Source organism: Felis catus, chromosome C1, assembly GCF_018350175.1.
Source record: "Felis catus isolate Fca126 chromosome C1, F.catus_Fca126_mat1.0, whole genome shotgun sequence".
NCBI classification, from domain to species: Eukaryota; Metazoa; Chordata; class Mammalia; order Carnivora; family Felidae; genus Felis; species Felis catus.
The window spans coordinates 17,683,678-17,697,367 of record NC_058375.1 but is presented as its reverse complement, the minus strand read 5'-3'; positions in this window follow the sequence as shown (position 1 = coordinate 17,697,367).

Below are 13,690 nucleotides of genomic sequence, written 5' to 3'. Positions count from 1 at the left end.
AACCTTGTGAGATGGAATGAAGTCTTTAGAGAGGATGCTGGGAAGATGGCAGAGAGGAGGCACCAGGAATCTATCTCCAGACCTGGACAACAATTGCACTGGCAGAATTTGATGCAACTTTTATAGAACTGTGGAGTCTACCAAGGCTCCAACTTCCAGAGGAAGATTTGGATGGTAAATTGTGGTTAGTGTTGGTCAACTTAGCTGCCTATCCCCCACCCCCAGCCACGGAACAGGCAGCTATGAATGTGTTCCTAGAAAAACTTGCACACAGCTCATGGGAGCCCAAGAGGGCAGAAAGGACCCTGCCCTCCAAATACCTGGGATTTGAGCTTGGATCTCTGATGGCTGCTTCTGGTCACAGAGGTGGGCAGCCATTGTTGTGCCTCCCCCATTGTTGCAAGCCCCTCCTCCTTGGGCTAAAGTGACTTCCAGTGGATTTAAAGGGCTAGTGCCCTCCCCTCTCCCATTCAAATATTACCCATTTGGGGAGCCAGACATTAAAAACTAGGATATTCAAACAACTGCATGTATGAGGAAAATTAGAAAGTGGCCATGCATGCCCAGGGAAAGGCTCAGAAAAGACCTGAGGAGACCTTAAATTTATACCTCTGGATTATCCTCAGCATAGAAACAGACTATAATAATCAAAATACAAAAACAATAACAACAACAAAACCCCAGCAAACCCAGGAGGGTAGTAACTGATTTCCAGAGTTACGACATTATTAGATTCCAATGTCCAGTTTTAAACAAATCACCAGGCATGCAAAGAAACAGGGAAACATGTCCCTTCAAAAGAAAAAAGTGAATCAACAGAAACTTAAAAACAAGTCTCTGAAAAAGACCTGATGGCAGATAAATTAGACCTTAAGGGGCGCCTGGGTGGCGCAGTCGGTTAAGTGTCCGACTTCAGCCAGGTCACGATCTCGCGGTCCGTGAGTTTGAGCCCCGTGTCAGGCTCTGGGCTGATGGCTCGGAGCCTGGAGCCTGTTTCCGATTCTGTGTCTCCCTCTCTCTCTGCCCCTCCCCTGTTCATGCTCTGTCTCTCTCTGTCCCAAAAATAAATAAATGTTGAAATAAATTAGACCTTAAAACAGCTGCCTTAAAGACGCTCAAAAAACTAAAGGAAGCTGTGGGAGAAATTCGAGAAAATGATGTATGAATGAAACATATGTCAATAGATAGCTAGATAACATAAGAAACCACACACGCACAAAATTCTGGAGCTGAAAAGTACAATAACTAAAATGAGAAATTCACCAGAGGGATTCAAAGGCAGATTTGACTAAGCAGAAGAAAGGATACCGCACTTGAAGACAGGACAATGGAAATTATTGAGCCTGAGGAACTGAAAGAACAAAGATTGAAGAAAAGACCATATGTTAGAGCAGAGATCAACAGAATAGAGAACCAAAAAACAATAGAGAAGATAAATGAAACAATTGTTTTTTCAGGGCGCCTGGGTGGCTCAGTCAGTTGAGCATCCAACTCTTGATTTCACCTCAGGTCATGATCCCAGGGTTATGGGATTGAGCCCTGTGTCAGGCTCTGCACTGAGTGTGGAGCCTGCTTACGATTTTCTCTCTCTGAGCCAAAGCATAAGAGACTCTTAAAAACTGAGAACAAACTGAGGGTTGATGGGTGGTGGGAGGGAGGGGAGGGTGGGTGATGGGTATTGAGGAGGGCACCTTTTGGGATGAGCACTGGGTGTTGTATGGAAACCAATTTGACAATAAACTTCATATATTGAAAAAAAATAATAAAAAAAAAGATTTTCTCTCTCTGCCCCCCTCTCCTACTTGCATGTGAGCTGTCTCTAAAAAAAAAACTTTTTTTAAAGTTCATTTTTTGAAAAGATCAGAAAAATGACAAACCTGTAGCTATGATGAAAAAAGAAGATTCAAATTACTAAAATAAAAATGAAAATGGGGACGTTACTACTAATTCTATAGAAATAAAAAGGACTATAAGAGAAAACTAATGAGCAGTTGTACTCCAACAAACTGGATAACCTAGATGAAGTGGGAAATTTCCTAAAAACAAAACCTACCAAGACCGCATCACAAAGAAATAGAAAACCTGAATAGACTTATAACTAGTAAGGAGATTGAATCAATAGTTTTAAAATCTGTCAAAGAAAATCCCTGGACCCAATAGCTTCTTGACAAATTCTACTGTTTAAAGAACTAACTTTTCCAAAAAATTAAAGAGGAGAGAAAACTTCCTAACTTACTCTGCGAGACCAGCATTAAACTCATATCATACCCAAAGACACTACCAGAAGACTACAGACCAATATCCCCATGATCATTGATGCAAAATTCTTCAACAAAATACTAGCAAGCCCAAGTCAGCAAAATATTCAAAGTATTACACCATCACCAAGTGGAATTTATTCATGGAATGCAAGGATGGTTCAAGATACAGAAATCAATCATTATAATACGCCACATTAACAAAATGAAGGGGAAAAAACATGATCATCTCAACTGATGAAAGCATTTGACAAAATCCAACACTTTTTTGTGAAAATACACTTGAGAAACTAGGACTAAAAGCAAACTACCTCGACATAATAAAAGCCATATAAAAAACCTATAGCAAACATCATACTCAATGGTGAAAGACTGAAAGCTTTTCCTGTAGGACCGCACACAAGACATGGATTCCTGCATTTACCACTTCTATTTGGAAGTCCTAGCCAGAGCAGCTAGTCAAGAAAAAGAAATAAAAGGTATCCAAATTAAAAAGGAATAAGTAAAATACTCTGTTTGCAGATGATATAATCTGATATGTAGAAAACCCTGAAGATTACACACACACACACACACACACACACACTGTTAGTTACTAAGTAACCAAACAGCATGGTACTGGCATAAAGCAGACATAAAGTAGATAAATGGATTAGAATAGAGAAACTCAAAATAAATCCTTGCACGTGTGGTCAAATTATTTTTGAAAACAGTGCCAAGACATTCACTGGGGGAAAAAAACAGTCTTTTTGACAAACGGTGCTGGGAAAACTAGATATCTATGTGCAAAAGAATGAAGTTAGACCCTTCTCTGATATCATACAAGATTAACTCAAAATGGATCAAATACCTACACGTAAGGCCCCAAAACAATAAAACTCTTGGAAGACAGATGACATAGGACGAGAGTTCATGATACTGGATTTGGTAGTGATTTTGTGGGTACACCAAAGGCACAGAAAACAAAAAGAAATAGACAAATGGACTTAATGAAAATTTTTAAAATTTGTGCATCCAAAGGCATCATCAACAGGATTTATAGAGCAAACCTCAGTTAAAAAAAAAAAGAATGCGGGGCGCCTGGGTGGCTCAGTCGGTTAAGCGTCCAACTTCAGCTCAGGTCATGATCTCGCGGTTTGTGAGTTCAAGCCCCACGTTGGGCTCTGTGCTGACAGCTCAGAGCCTGGAGCCTGTTTCTGATTCTGTGTCTCCCTCTCTCTCTCTCTCTGGCCCTCCCCAGTTCATGCTCTGTCTCTCTCTGTATCAAAAATAAATAAACGTTTAAAAAAATTTAAAAAAAAAGAATGCATACCTCAGAATGGGAGAAAATATTTGCAAATAATATATCTGATAATATTAAATATTTAATATTATTTTTAATATTAATAAAATATTAATTTTATTTAATATTCTGATTAAAATCCAGAATATAAATTAGTAGACTCCTAAAACTCAACTAACGAAGTACAGCCCAATTTAAAAATGGAAAAGGACTTCAACATATATTTTTCCAAAGAAAATATACAAATGGACATTAAGAATAAAAAGATGATTAGAATCACTAATCGCTAGGGAAGTAGAAATCAAAACCCCGAGACGCCACTTTACAACCATCAGAATGGCTTTACCAAAAAACAAAAAGACAAACCAGAAAATAAGTGTTGGCAAGGATGAGGAGAAATTGGAACCCTTGTGCGTTGCTGGAGGGAATGTAAAATGGTGCAACTTTTGTGAAAAACAATGTAGCACTTCCTGAAAAAAATTAGACGTAGACCTACCATATGGTCCAGCAATTTCACTTTGGGGTGTATACCCCAAAGAACTGAAAACCGAGTCTCAAAAAGAGTATTTGTACACCTATGTTGATACCAGCATTGTTCACAATCATCAAAACATGGAAGTAACCCAAGTGTCTGTTGACAGATGAATGGATAAGCAAACTGAAATATACTTACATATGTGTTTGCTTTTCAATTTATTTCACCTGTATATTGCACAGTTTGCTTAGCCACATATATGTTACTCAATGTCAAAAAGGAAGGAAATTCTGGGGTGCCTGGGTGGCTCAGTCGGTCGGCTCAGGTCATGATCTCACAGTCTGTGAGTTCGAGCCCCACATCGGGCTCTGTGCTGATGGCTCAGAGCCTGGAGCCTGCTTCCGATTCTGTGTCTCCCTCTCTCTCTGCCCCTCCCCTGCTCATGCTCTGTCTCTCTCTGTCTCAAAAATAAGTATAAAACATTAATAAAAATTTTTTTTAAAAAAGTAAGGAAATTCTGCAATATGATACAACATGGATAACCCTTGAGAATATTAAATGAAATCAGCCAGTGACAAGAAGATTCCACTTCTCTGAGATACTTAGCATAGTTCAAATCACAGAGACAGAAAGTAGAGTGGTGGGTACTGGCTGTAGAATTTCAGTTTTACAGATGAAATCAGTTATGGTGATGGATGACAGTGATGGTTGTACATTATGAATATTTCATACCACTGAACTGTATACTTAAAAATGATTAAGATGATAGGGGCGCCTGGGTGGCGCAGTCGGTTGGGCGTCCGACTTCAGCCAGGTCACGATCTCGCGGTACGGGAGTTCGAGCCCCGCGTCGGGCTCTGGGCTGATGGCTCAGAGCCTGGAGCCTGTTTCCGATTCTGTGTCTCCCTCTCTGTCTGCCCCTCCCCCGTTCATGCTCTGTCTCTCTCTGTCCCAAAAATAAATAAACGTTGAAAAAAAAAATTAAAAAAAAATGATTAAGATGATAAATTGTATGTTATATGTATTTTACCACATTAAAAAATGGGAAAAAATGGAAAAGTGTACTTAAAGGAAATGTATAGCCTTAAATTTATATTGGGAAAAATGAAAGGCTGAGATTTAATAAGTTATGGAATATCATTGTAAAAAAATCAGGAAGCAGGGTTGGGGGGTGGAAACGGAGTACCAATTCAAAGAAAATAATATTTAAGTGATGAAATTGAAAGCAGAAACTCAGGGCGCCTGGGTGGCTCAGTCGGTTAAGCGTCTGACTTCGGCTCAGGTCATGATCTCACGGTCTGTGGGTTCGAGCCCCGTGTCGGGCTCTGTGCTGACAGCTCAGAGCCTGGAGCCCGTTTCAGATTCTGTGTCTCCTCTCTCTCTCTGCCCCTCCCCTGTTCATGCTCTGTCTCTGTCTCAAAAATAAATAGTAAAAAAATTAAAAAAAAATAAAAAAATAAAAGCAGAAACTCAAGAAGCAGAATACAATAATGATCAATAGGGCCAATAGTTTATTCTTTGAAATACTAACAATAAACAGAGAAAAGAAAAGAAAAGAAAAGAAAAGGCACAAATAAACAATCTTAGGAATGAAAACGCACTACACAGCAAGATTAAAAAGAGAATAGGGGTGCCTGGGTGGCTCGGTCATTAAGTGTACGACTCTTGATTTCAGCTCCAGTCATGATCTCAGGGTTTGTGAGATCGAGCCCCAAGTTGGGCTCTGTGCTGACAGCATGGAGCCTGCTTGGGATTCCCTCTATCCTCTCTCTCTCTCTCTCTCTCTGCCCCTCCCCTTGCTCTCTTTCTCTTAAAAATAAAAAAAAAAAATTTTTTTAATTTTAACATTTATTTATTTTTGGGACAGAGAGACAAAGCATGAACGGGGGAGGGTCAGAGAGAGGGAGACACAGAATCTGAAACAGGCTCCAGGCTCTGAGCTGTCAGCACAGAGCCTGACGCAGGGCTCGAACTCACGGACCGCGAGATCATGACCTGAGCCGAAGTCAGATATTTAACTGACTGAGCCACCCAGGCGCCCCCCAAAATTTAAATTTTTTAAAGAGAATAAGATGGATGATTTTGTACCAATAAAATTTGAAACAAATAAAATGAAAACATTCCTTGAAAAAAGCACTAAGCCAAATGACTTAAGGAGAAATAGAAACCTTGAAAGTCCTCTAACATTTAAAGAAACCGAATCAGTACTGCACGATCCTCCCGTAAAGAAAACACCAGACCCAGGTGGTTTTACCGTTGAGTCACGCAAAACTTCCAAAGAGGTTGGAAGTCTTCCTGTTTTTCAGACAATGGAAAAAGGGAACACACCTCGTGTCGTTCATAACACTACCATAATTTTGACACCATAATTAGAGGAAAATAGTAAAATAATAGGATAGCTCTACCCACTCATAAATAAAGATCCAAAAAAATCTTTTTTTTTAATTTTTTTATGCTTTTATTTTTGACACAGAAAGCATGAGCTGGGGAGAGGCAGAGAGAGAGGGAGACAGGAACCGAGCAGGCTCTGCACTGACCGAGCTGTGAGATCATGACCTGAGCAGAAATCAGACGCTTCACCAGCTGAACCACCCAGACACCCCCCAAAAATTCTTTAAAAAAATTTTTTTTAAGTTTATTTATTTTGAGAGAGAGAGAGAGAGAGCATGTGGGGGCAGGGAGAGGCAGAGAGAGAGGGAGAGAGAGAATCCCAATCAGGCTCTGCCCTGCCATTGCAGAGCCCGACTTGGGGCTCATTCACATCAACCATAAGATGATGGCCTGAGCCAAAATCAAGAGTCAGACACTCAACCGACTGAGCCACCCATTCACCCCCAAAGATGCAAAAAATCCTAAGCAAAACATCACAAACTGAATCCAGGTAACAGTCATAAAAGTATGACAACACTTGTTGAAATTGGTTGTATAGCAGGAATTTAAGGTTGCCTTTAATATCAGGAAAAAAATGCCAGTGAATTCAACACATTAACAGAGTAAAGCTAGATGATCTCAATAGTTTCAGAAATATTTTTTGATAAGTCACATTTGTTTTTTGTGGGTGTTTTTTTTTTTTCTGTGGTTTTTTTAAGTAGGCTCCACACCCAACATTGAGCTTGAACTCATGACCCTGGGATCAAGAGTTGCATGCTCTACCAACTGAGCCAGCCGGGTGCCACCCCTGATACATCACATTTGTAATTCAGAGTAACAACAACAACAAACCTATGTGAAAAGCAGGACCAGAAGTGGGCATACGCTAACAGTTTACAGCACACATTATACCTAAAAGGGGGTGTTGAGAAGCAAGCCTTTTAAAGCAGGAGTGAGCTGGGGTGCCCAGTATCACTGTGCTAAGTGCTATTTGGGAGGTCCTAACCCATGCAGTAAAACAGGTAAAAGAAATAAGGGACATCAGAATTCGCAAGGAAGAAACCAAGCTGTCGCTGTTCTCAGATTGTGTGATTGTCACATACAAAACCTCAAAGAATATACAAATGAATTCTTAGAAGTAACCTGATATGTTAGCAGGTTGTTGGATCCGTAGATAAAAATCAGTTGCATTTCTACAGTCCAGAAACTAGAAAACAATGAAAAACTTCCTTCTTCTGTAACAATGAAAGATACAAGATACCTAAAACAAAATGAGAAAAAGTTGTGCCGGAGACTCAACAACTGCCACTCCCACGGCCCTAACCCCTCATCCCACTGGAAGGAGATGTGGCAGACAATGTGGCCTGCATCTGAAGGCCTCCCAGACGGTATGAAAGGTCCCCAGTAAATCCTGCTGGCTGCGTTCACTTACAGACCCAGCTCCTGGCAAAATCTTACACACCCCAGGTGTGTCCTCAGCTCTTCAGTCTTTCAGAAGATGCCAAACTGGAGTGCTTCCAGGATGGTTCTCAAGAAGAAGAGTAGATTCAGCTCCTTAAAAATGTAATCCCAAAGTGTGGTCCCAACTCTAAGATGTCATCCAATGTCTGGAGTAAGTCATCGCTGTTGGTCATTATTGGAGAATGGCTGCTATGAAAACCGTCAGGTCCAACTTCTTACAAAATTGAGTTGCCCCTAACTCTTAAGTCTTAAATATTGCATCAAATGTCTGGAGTATGGAGCACCTAGGTGGCTCAGTTGGTTAAGCATCTGATTTCGGCTTAGGTCATGATCTCACAGTTCATGAGTTCGAGCCCTGCATGAGGCTCTGCGCTGACAGCTCAGAGCCTGGAACCTGCTTTGGATTCTGTTTCTCCCTCTCTCTCTGACCCTCCCCCCTCTCAAAAATTAATAAATGTTTAAAATTTTTTCAAATGTCTGGAGTAAATCCATGCTGTTTTGGATTTGATTCCAGATGACGGTTATGATGGAAATAAGTAGATCCAACTTCTTACGAAACGGAGGTCAGAGGTCTGTCATATCCTTTCAGCCTCCCTGCTCATGTGGAGGGTCACAGGTCCAGGATGGTTTGCTGCTGGGACAAAGATGGAACCCCTTACAAAATGTTGGCTCAAGGTGTGTCCCAGGATCTTTCTCAACGGAGACAAGCAAATCAAACACCTTGCGTCAACTCAAATGTCTCAAGTAATTGCATGTTGGAATTACCAGCCCAGGGCAGGATAGTTTGTAGGGAAGACTTGATTGGATCTCTTACGAAATTGAAGCCTAAGTTTCTGGACTCTTCAGCTGAGGACCTTGGCAGGCCATGTCCTCTCATCTGCCAGCAAATCCTAAGCTGAAAAATTATATTTTCACTGTATTTACCTTAGGAAACTGACAAAAGTGACTCTCATAGTCTGTTAATGGGCTGAGAATTTTCCAAAGGTAGACAACCCCGCCACAGTGGCCCCTCCGGGGACATGGGTTGCAGATGAGAAGACGTTGACCAGGCCCAAGATACTATACTTGTGGGGGCTACCTTGGGCCATAGACCTAGATGGCCAACCTTGAGCAGGTGGAAAGATGGGACTGGGCGCAAAGACTCCATTGTCGGTCATCTCAGGGACTTTCCCTCCCTTTATTATGTTTTTGACATTTAAAAAACTGCTTGATGGAGCTATAATTCACATTCTACAACACACCCATTTAAGATGGACAACTCAGGGGCGCCTGGGTGGCTCCGTCGGTTAAGCGTCCGACTTCAGCTCAGGTCATGATCTCACAGTCCGTGAGTTCGAGCCCCGTGTCAGGCTCTGTGCTGACAGCTCAGAGCCTGGAGCCTGCTTTGGATTCTGTGTCTCTCTCTCTCTCTGACCCTCCCCTGTTCATGCTCTGTCTCTCTCTGTCTCAAAAATAAATAAACATTAAAAAAAAATTTTTTTTAATGGACAACTCAGTGGTCTTTAGTATATTTACAGAGTTGTCCAAACATCACTACAATCCATTTTAGAACATTTTTATCACCCCCAAAAGAAACTCCATACCTTTAAAAAAAATTTTTTTTACATTATGTATTGTTGATAGAGAGAGACAGAGCACAAGTGGGGGAGGGGCAGAGAGAGGAGACACAGAATCCAAAGCAGGCTCCAGGCTCTGAGCTGTCAGCACAGAGCCCCAAGCAGGGCTCAAACTCACAAACTGTGAGATCATGACCTAACACTCAGGCACTCCTCCGTACCTTTTTTTTTGTGTGTGTGTGATGTTTATTTATTTTTGAGAGAGAGAGACAGAGTGTGAGCAGGGGAGGTGCAGAGAGAGAAGGAGACACAGAATCTGAAGCAGGCTCCAGGCTCTGAGCTGTCGGCACAGAGCCCGATGCAGGGCTGGAACTCATGGACAGTGAGATCATGACCTGAGCTGAAGTCGGACGCTCAACCGACTGAGCCACCCAGGCACCCCACCTCTCCATACCTTTTAAAAGTTTGCACTCCCATATCCCTTCAGTACTCTCCCAGCCCTAGGTAACCACTAACCTACTTTCTATGAATTGACCTATTCTAGGTACCTCGAATAAATGAAATCATACAATATGTGGTCTTTTGGGTCTGGCTTCTTTCACTTAGCCTAGTTTTTTCAGGGTTGATCCATGTTATAACACATATCAGAACTTTGTTTTTATGGCTGAATAATACTCTGTTGTATTCATGCCCCTCCCCCACATTTGTTTATCTATTTATCACTTAATGGGCATTTGGGTTACTTTCACTTTTTGGCTAATTATGAATAGGCTGCTTCCTACAGTTATGCACAACTTTTTTTTTTTTCAACGTTTATTTATTTTTGGGACAGAGAGAGACAGAGCATGAATGGAGGAGGGGCAGAGAGAGAGGGAGACACAGAGTCGGAAACAGGCTCCAGGCTCCAAGCCATCAGCCCAGAGCCCGACGCGGGGCTCGAACTCCGGGACTGCGAGATCGTGAGCTGGCTGAAGTCGGACGCTTAACCGACTGCGCCACCCAGGCGCCCCTGCACAACTTTTTTTAATGGACATATGGTTTTTAAAGAAAAATTTTTTAATGTTTATTTTTGAGAGAGAGAGAGAGACAGAATGTGAGGAGGAGAGGGGCGGAGAGAGAGGGAGACACAGAATCCAAAGCAGGCTCCAGGCTCTGAGCTGTCAGCACAGAGCCCGACGCGGGGCTCGAACTCACAAGCTGTGAGATCATGACCTGAGCCAAAGTTGGACGCTTAACCGACTGAGCCACCCAGGCGCCCTGGATGCATGTTTTTATTTCTCTTGCATATATACCTAGAGTGGAGTTGTTGGTTCATATGGTAACTCTTTTTTTAACTTTTTTTATTATGAATATATATATATATATATATAACATAAAATTCATCATTTCATCCATTTTTTTAATATGAAATTTATTGTCAAATTGGTTTCCATACAACACGCAGTGCTCATCCCAACAGGTGCCCTCCTCAATACCCATCACCCACCCTCCCCTCCCTCCCACCCCCCATCAACCCTCAGTTTCTCAGTTTTTAAGGGTCTCCTATGTTTTGGCTCCCTCCCTCTCTAACCTTTTTTTGTTTTCCCCTCCCCCACAGTCTTCTGTTAAGTTTCTCAGGATGCACATAAGAGTGAAAACATATGGTATCTGTCTTTCTCTGTATGACTTATTTCTGTGACCATAACACTCTCCAGTTCCATCCACGTTGCTACAAAGGGCCATATTTCGTTCTTTCTCATTGCCACATAGTATTCCGTCAACCATTTTTAAGCGTATAATTCTCAGTGACTTTTAGTACTTCCTCAGTGTTGTGCAACTATTTCTAAGATTTTTATTATTCCAAACAGAAACTCTGAAACCTTGAAGCAGTAAGTCCCCATCCCTCTCATCCCCACTCCTCTAGTCCCTGTTTTTTTTTATTAAAAAAAAAATTTTTTTTTTAACGTTTATTTATTTTTGAGACAGAAAGAGACACAGCATGGACGGGGGAGGGGCAGAGAGAGGGAGACACAGAATCCGAAGCAGGCTCCAGGCTCTGAGCCATCAGCCCAGAGCCTGACGCGGGGCTCAAACTCGCGGACCGTGAGATCGTGACCTGAGCCGAAGTCGGACGCTTAACCGACTGAGCCACCCAGGCGCCCCTGTTTTTTTTTTTTTTTAATGTGTACTTATTTGAGAGAGGGGGAAGGGCATAAATAGGGGAGGGGCAGAGAGAGAGGGAGAGAGAGAGGGAGAGAGAGAATTCCAAGCAGGCTTCTCGCTGTCAGCGCAGAGCCCAAGGTGGGGCCTGATGCTACAAACTGTGAGATCATGACCTGAGCCAAAATAGAATCTGAAAGTCAACTGACTGAGCCACTCAGGTGCCCCCGGTCCCTGGTTATCTCTATTCTACTTTCAGTCTCTGTGAATTTCCTAGATACTTCATATAAGTAGAATCATATTTGTCTTCGGTTACTGGCTTGTTTCACTTGGCATAGTATTTCAAGGTTTATTCATAGTACAGCCTGTATCAAAACTTCATTCCTTTTTAAGGTTGGAAAATGTTCCACTGTATGTGTATACCACATTCTTTTTATCCATTCACCAATTGATGGACATTTGGATTGCTTAGACCTTTTGACTACAGTGAATATGCTGCTATGAACATTGACATGCAAGTTATCTCTTTGACTTCCTGTGTTTCATTCATTTTGGATGCGTAACTAGGAGTGGAATTGCTGGATCATATAGTAATTCTGTGTTTAGCTTTTAGAGGAACAAACTTTTCCAGGGTGCTTTGTACCATTCTGCATTCCCACGGGCCATCTACAAAAGTTCCAGTTTCTTCCTGTCCTCATCAACACTTGCTATTATCTGTCTTTTTTTTTTTTCTGTATTTTTGATTATAGCCATTCTATTTTATTTGAAAAAAAATTTTTTTTACATTTCGTTATTTTTGAGAAACAGTGAGACAAAGCGTGAGCAGGGGAGGGGCAGAGAGAGAAGGAGACACAGAATCTGAAGCAGGCTCCAGGCTCTGAGCAAGAGGTCAGCACAGAGCCTGATGTGGGGCTCGAACCCACGAACTGTGAGATCATGACCTGAGCCGAAGTCAGACGCTCAACCGACTGAGCCACCCAGGGGTCCCGCTTACAGCCATTCTATGGATGTGAAGATGATTTTATTTTTGAGCCACTTTTGAAAGTTATAATTTTCTAGGAAATCCATTTCAACCAAGTTTTCAGATTTATTGTCCATAAATTTGGAAACTCAACAGTGCAGTGTCTTTAATTCTGTCCTCTTGTTTTATTCGTGCTTTTTTTTTTTAATCAGTGTGGTCATATGGCGTTGGCACTGCTTTTAGTCTCAAAGAGCCAGTTTCTTTTTTTTTTTTTTTGATTGGATGATCCTCTCTCAGTTGTAACTTCTTCCCTCTTTCATTCAAATTTGTACCTTTTATTTTATTCTTCACTCTACTTACTTGGTTTTTTTTTCTGTTTTTTTTTTTCCTCTCTCATATTTGAGTTAAAATACGATTCCAACTGAGAGTGACCCTGAGCAGACTCAAGTACATTTGCTAGTATTACTCATTCAGTAAGTATTTAGTGCCAGCCATGTACCTAGTATTGTGGACACCACAGTGAACAATCAATTAAAGTCTCTGCCCTTTAGGCATTCACCTAAGAGCTGGGCTTGTAAGTAATTTACATTTGCAAAATTTACTAACAAGTGCTTTCAGGAAACAGACAGGGAATGAGTGAATCAGACCATCTGTGATAATAATTAGGAGGGGTGGAGACAGGAACTGGCAATGGCATGCTTTGCCTAAGAACAGTCATCATATGGTGAGCGTGTGTGCACTTTTTTATTAAGGTAAAACGTACACAACATAAAATTTACTATCTTAACCCTTTTGAGTATACAGTTCAGAGGCATTAAGGCACATTGTTGTGCAATCATCTCCACTATTCATCTTCAGAATGTTTTCATCTTCTCAAACTGGGACTCTGTACCCATTAAACAATAATGCCTCATATCCTTCTCCCCTCAGCTTCTGGTAACCACTCTACTTTGGCAAACACCATCTTCCTAGGAGGAATGTCTATTCACCTTCTTGCCATTTTTGAGATGTTTATTTGTTCCTGAATTTTAGGAGTTCTTTGAATATTCTGGATATTAAGCACTTATCAGATATATGATTTTCAAATATTTTCTCCCATTTTGTGGGTTATTATGTCATTCTTGATGGTATTCTTTGATGCACAAAAGTGATGAAGTCCAATTTCTCTGTTTTCCCTTTTGCTGCCTA